A 6069-nucleotide genomic window follows, 5' to 3' on the forward strand; every position below is an offset into this window, starting at 1 on the left:
CGACAATGTTACGCTTGTAAGTCAGAAGCTGGGAAATGCACTGCGAAGCTGGGAAAACCGTTTTTCGAGCTCATTTTCGGTTCCGCCCAACGGATTTTGATCAAAATAGGCTCATTCGAAAGGTATTAACCGGGGGCACACGGAAAACCGGGACTAATAACGCGCACGTGCGCGTGCGCGAAACGGGAAGCAAAAGAAAACTTCAATCGGAGCTACAACCGTGAACCGTCGCAGATAGGGCGGAAATTTCAACGCACGTCGCTGCGTCTCACTCCAACTTAAATAACAAAACTGTCCCCAGCGAAATCGGTTGGATAAAACGGAAACGGGAAGCGAAAGAAAACGTTAAACGTCAACACCGAAATGGCTATCGTCAATTCCAATGTGAAAACAACTCGCACGTATGTGTCTTACTCTAAAGCAGTGTATAAAACTATCCCCAGCCAAATCAGAGCTACGCAACGAAAACGGGAAGCGAAACAAAACTTTAAACGGAGCTACCGAATTGGAAATCATCAATCCTGGGAAAATAACAACTCACACGTGTGCCCCTTATTCTAACTTGAATTTAGAAACCGTCCTCAACAAAATCCCACGTTCGGGTGAATAACTGTGAATTTTAAGGCACATGCCTCTCTGGGCTGGGAGAGTGCATTCAAATAGGAGAAATTGGCTTCATTTAGAGGCATCTCCACTTAGGGACGTCGTAGCACCTTAACTCGGGTGGCGTTGGAAAGGTCTGGTCCAGGGGAACACGGGCGTGTCAAGTTTGCCACGCGCACGCGCATCCCCGCTAAACAGGGGCCAAAACAAAACTTTAAACGGAGCTACCGAATTGGAAACCATCAATCCTGGGAAAATAACAACTCACACGTGTGCCCCTTATGCTAACTTGAATTTAGAAACCGTCCTCAACAAAATCCCACGTTCGGGCGCAAAACTGCACGTTTGAGGCCACATTTTCAATGATGCTGGAAACTTACATTCAAAGCTGGGAAAATGTGCTCATCTACAGGCATCCCCACTTAGGGACGTCGTAGCACCTTGACTCGGGTGGCGTTGGAAAGGTCTGGTCCAGGGGAACACGGGCGTGTCAAGGTTGCCACGCGCACGCGCATCCCCGCTAAACAGGAGCCCAAACAAAACTTTAAACGGAGCTACCGAATTGGAAACCATCAATCCTGGGAAAATAACAACTCACACGTGTGCCCCTTATGCTAACTTGAATTTAGAAACCGTCCTCAACAAAATCCCACGTTCGGGCGCAAAACTGCACGTTTGAGGCCACATTTTCAATGATGCTGGAAACTTACATTCAAAGCTGGGAAAATGTGCTCATCTACAGGCATCCCCATTTAGGGACGTCGTAGCACCTTGACTCGGGTGGCGTTAGAAAGGTCTGGTCCAGGGGAACACGGGCGTGTCAAGGTTGCCACGCGCACGCGCATCCCCGCTGAACAGGAGCCCAAACAAAACTTTAAACGGGGCTACGGAAAAGGGGAGGGCTTTTTCGGGGACAACCACCACTCACCTCGGTTCCCCCCATCCCAACTTGAATTTAGAAACCGTCCCCAGCCAAATCCCACGTTCGGGGGCAAAACTGCTCGTTTGAGGCCACATTTTCAATGATACTGGAAACTTACATTCAAAGTTGGGAAAAGGTGTTCATTTACAGGCATCTCCACTTAGGGACGTCGTAGCACCTTAACTCAGGCGGCGTTAGAAAGGTCTGGTCCAGGGGAACACGGGCGTGTCAAGGTTGCCACGCGCACGCGCATCCCCGCTAAACAGGAGCCCAAACAAAACTTTAAACGGGGCTACGGAAAAGGGGAGAGCTTTTTCGGGGACAAACACCACTCACGTCGGTGCCCCCTGTTCCAACTTGAATTTAGAAACCGTCCTCAACAAAATCCCACGTTCGGGTGAATAACTGTGAATTTTAAGGCACATGCCTCTCTGGGCTGGGAGAGTGCATTCAAATAGGAGAAATTGGCTTCATTTAGAGGCATCCCCACTTGGGGACGTCGTAGCACCTTAACTCAGGTGGCGTTAGAAAGGTCTGGTCCAGGGGAACACGGGCGTGTCATGTTTGCCACGCGCACGCGCATCCCCGTTGAACAGGAGCCCAAACAAAACTTTAAACGGGGCTACGGAAAAGGGGAGGGCTTTTTCGGGGACAACCACCACTCACCTCGGTGCCCCCCATCCCAACTTGAATTTAGAAACCGTCCCCAGCCAAATCCCACGTTCGGGGGCAAAACTGCACGTTTGAGGCCACATTTTCAATGATACTGGAAACTTACATTCAAAGTTGGGAAAAGGTGTTCATTTACAGGCATCCCCACTTGGGGACGTCGTAGCACCTTAACTCAGGCGGCGTTAGAAAGGTCTGGTCCAGGGGAACACGGGCGTGTCAAGGTTGCCACGCGCACGCGCTTCCCCGCTGAACAGGAGCCCAAACAAAACTTTAAACGGGGCTACGGAAAAGGGGAGGGCTTTTTCGGGGACAACCACCACTCACCTCGGTGCCCCCCGTCCCAACTTGAACTTAGAAACCGTCCCCAGCGAAATCCCACGTTCGGGCGAATAACTGTGAATTTTAAGCCCCTTTTCCTCTCAAGCTGGAAACGTGCAAAGTTGGGAAAAGGTGTTCATTTACAGGCATCTCCACTTAGGGACGTCGTAGCACCTTAACTCAGGCGGCGTTAGAAAGGTCTGGTCCAGGGGAACACGGGCGTGTCAAGGTTGCCACGCGCACGCGCATCCCCGCTGAACAGGAGCCCAAACAAAACTTTAAACGGGGCTACGGAAAAGGGGAGGGCTTTTTCGGGGACAACCACCACTCACCTCGGTGCCCCCCATCCCAACTTGAATATAGAAACCGTCCCCAGCCAAATCCCACGTTCGGGGGCAAAACTGCTCGTTTGAGGCCACATTTTCAATGATACTGGAAACTTACATTCAAAGTTGGGAAAATGTGCTCATCTACAGGCATCCCCACTTGGGGACGTCGTAGCACCTTGACTCAGGCGGCGTTGGAAAGGTCTGGACCAGGGGAACACGGGGGTGTCAAGTTTGCCACGCGCACGCGCTTCCCCGCTGAACAGGAGCCCAAACAGAACTTTAAACGGGGCTACGGAAAAGGGGAGGGCTTTTTCGGGGACAACCACCACTCACCTCGGTGCCCCCCATCCCAACTTGAATATAGAAACCGTCCCCAGCCAAATCCCACGTTCGGGGGCAAAACTGCTCGTTTGAGGCCACATTTTCAATGATACTGGAAACTTACATTCAAAGTTGGGAAAATGTGCTCATCTACAGGCATCCCCACTTGGGGACGTCGTAGCACCTTAACTCAGGCGGCGTTAGAAAGGTCTGGTCCAGGGGAACACGGGCGTGTCAAGGTTGCCACGCGCACGCGCTTCCCCGCTGAACAGGAGCCCAAACAAAACTTTAAACGGGGCTACGGAAAAGGGGAGGGCTTTTTCGGGGACAACCACCACTCACCTCGGTGCCCCCCGTCCCAACTTGAACTTAGAAACCGTCCCCAGCGAAATCCCACGTTCGGGCGAATAACTGTGAATTTTAAGCCCCTTTTCCTCTCAAGCTGGAAACGTGCAAAGTTGGGAAAAGGTGTTCATTTACAGGCATCTCCACTTAGGGACGTCGTAGCACCTTAACTCAGGCGGCGTTAGAAAGGTCTGGTCCAGGGGAACACGGGCGTGTCAAGGTTGCCACGCGCACGCGCATCCCCGCTGAACAGGAGCCCAAACAAAACTTTAAACGGGGCTACGGAAAAGGGGAGGGCTTTTTCGGGGACAACCACCACTCACCTCGGTGCCCCCCATCCCAACTTGAATATAGAAACCGTCCCCAGCCAAATCCCACGTTCGGGGGCAAAACTGCTCGTTTGAGGCCACATTTTCAATGATACTGGAAACTTACATTCAAAGTTGGGAAAATGTGCTCATCTACAGGCATCCCCACTTGGGGACGTCGTAGCACCTTGACTCAGGCGGCGTTGGAAAGGTCTGGACCAGGGGAACACGGGGGTGTCAAGTTTGCCACGCGCACGCGCTTCCCCGCTGAACAGGAGCCCAAACAGAACTTTAAACGGGGCTACGGAAAAGGGGAGGGCTTTTTCGGGGACAACCACCACTCACCTCGGTGCCCCCCATCCCAACTTGAATATAGAAACCGTCCCCAGCCAAATCCCACGTTCGGGGGCAAAACTGCTCGTTTGAGGCCACATTTTCAATGATACTGGAAACTTACATTCAAAGTTGGGAAAATGTGCTCATCTACAGGCATCCCCACTTGGGGACGTCGTAGCACCTTAACTCAGGCGGCGTTAGAAAGGTCTGGTCCAGGGGAACACGGGCGTGTCAAGGTTGCCACGCGCACGCGCTTCCCCGCTGAACAGGAGCCCAAACAAAACTTTAAACGGGGCTACGGAAAAGGGGAGGGCTTTTTCGGGGACAACCACCACTCACCTCGGTGCCCCCCGTCCCAACTTGAACTTAGAAACCGTCCCCAGCGAAATCCCACGTTCGGGCGAATAACTGTGAATTTTAAGCCCCTTTTCCTCTCAAGCTGGAAACGTGCAAAGTTGGGAAAAGGTGTTCATTTACAGGCATCTCCACTTAGGGACGTCGTAGCACCTTAACTCAGGCGGCGTTAGAAAGGTCTGGTCCAGGGGAACACGGGCGTGTCAAGGTTGCCACGCGCACGCGCATCCCCGCTGAACAGGAGCCCAAACAAAACTTTAAACGGGGCTACGGAAAAGGGGAGGGCTTTTTCGGGGACAACCACCACTCACCTCGGTGCCCCCCATCCCAACTTGAATATAGAAACCGTCCCCAGCCAAATCCCACGTTCGGGGGCAAAACTGCTCGTTTGAGGCCACATTTTCAATGATACTGGAAACTTACATTCAAAGTTGGGAAAATGTGCTCATCTACAGGCATCCCCACTTGGGGACGTCGTAGCACCTTGACTCAGGCGGCGTTGGAAAGGTCTGGACCAGGGGAACACGGGGGTGTCAAGTTTGCCACGCGCACGCGCTTCCCCGCTGAACAGGAGCCCAAACAGAACTTTAAACGGGGCTACGGAAAAGGGGAGGGCTTTTTCGGGGACAACCACCACTCACCTCGGTGCCCCCCATCCCAACTTGAATATAGAAACCGTCCCCAGCCAAATCCCACGTTCGGGGGCAAAACTGCTCGTTTGAGGCCACATTTTCAATGATACTGGAAACTTACATTCAAAGTTGGGAAAATGTGCTCATCTACAGGCATCCCCACTTGGGGACGTCGTAGCACCTTAACTCAGGCGGCGTTAGAAAGGTCTGGTCCAGGGGAACACGGGCGTGTCAAGGTTGCCACGCGCACGCGCTTCCCCGCTGAACAGGAGCCCAAACAAAACTTTAAACGGGGCTACGGAAAAGGGGAGGGCTTTTTCGGGGACAACCACCACTCACCTCGGTGCCCCCCGTCCCAACTTGAACTTAGAAACCGTCCCCAGCGAAATCCCACGTTCGGGCGAATAACTGTGAATTTTAAGCCCCTTTTCCTCTCAAGCTGGAAACGTGCAAAGTTGGGAAAAGGTGTTCATTTACAGGCATCTCCACTTAGGGACGTCGTAGCACCTTAACTCAGGCGGCGTTAGAAAGGTCTGGTCCAGGGGAACACGGGCGTGTCAAGGTTGCCACGCGCACGCGCATCCCCGCTGAACAGGAGCCCAAACAAAACTTTAAACGGGGCTACGGAAAAGGGGAGGGCTTTTTCGGGGACAACCACCACTCACCTCGGTGCCCCCCATCCCAACTTGAATATAGAAACCGTCCCCAGCCAAATCCCACGTTCGGGGGCAAAACTGCTCGTTTGAGGCCACATTTTCAATGATACTGGAAACTTACATTCAAAGTTGGGAAAATGTGCTCATCTACAGGCATCCCCACTTGGGGACGTCGTAGCACCTTGACTCAGGCGGCGTTGGAAAGGTCTGGACCAGGGGAACACGGGGGTGTCAAGTTTGCCACGCGCACGCGCTTCCCCGCTGAACAGGAGC

Source organism: Osmerus mordax, assembly GCF_038355195.1.
Source record: "Osmerus mordax isolate fOsmMor3 chromosome 7 unlocalized genomic scaffold, fOsmMor3.pri SUPER_7_unloc_2_7, whole genome shotgun sequence".
NCBI lineage: Eukaryota > Metazoa > Chordata > Actinopteri > Osmeriformes > Osmeridae > Osmerus > Osmerus mordax.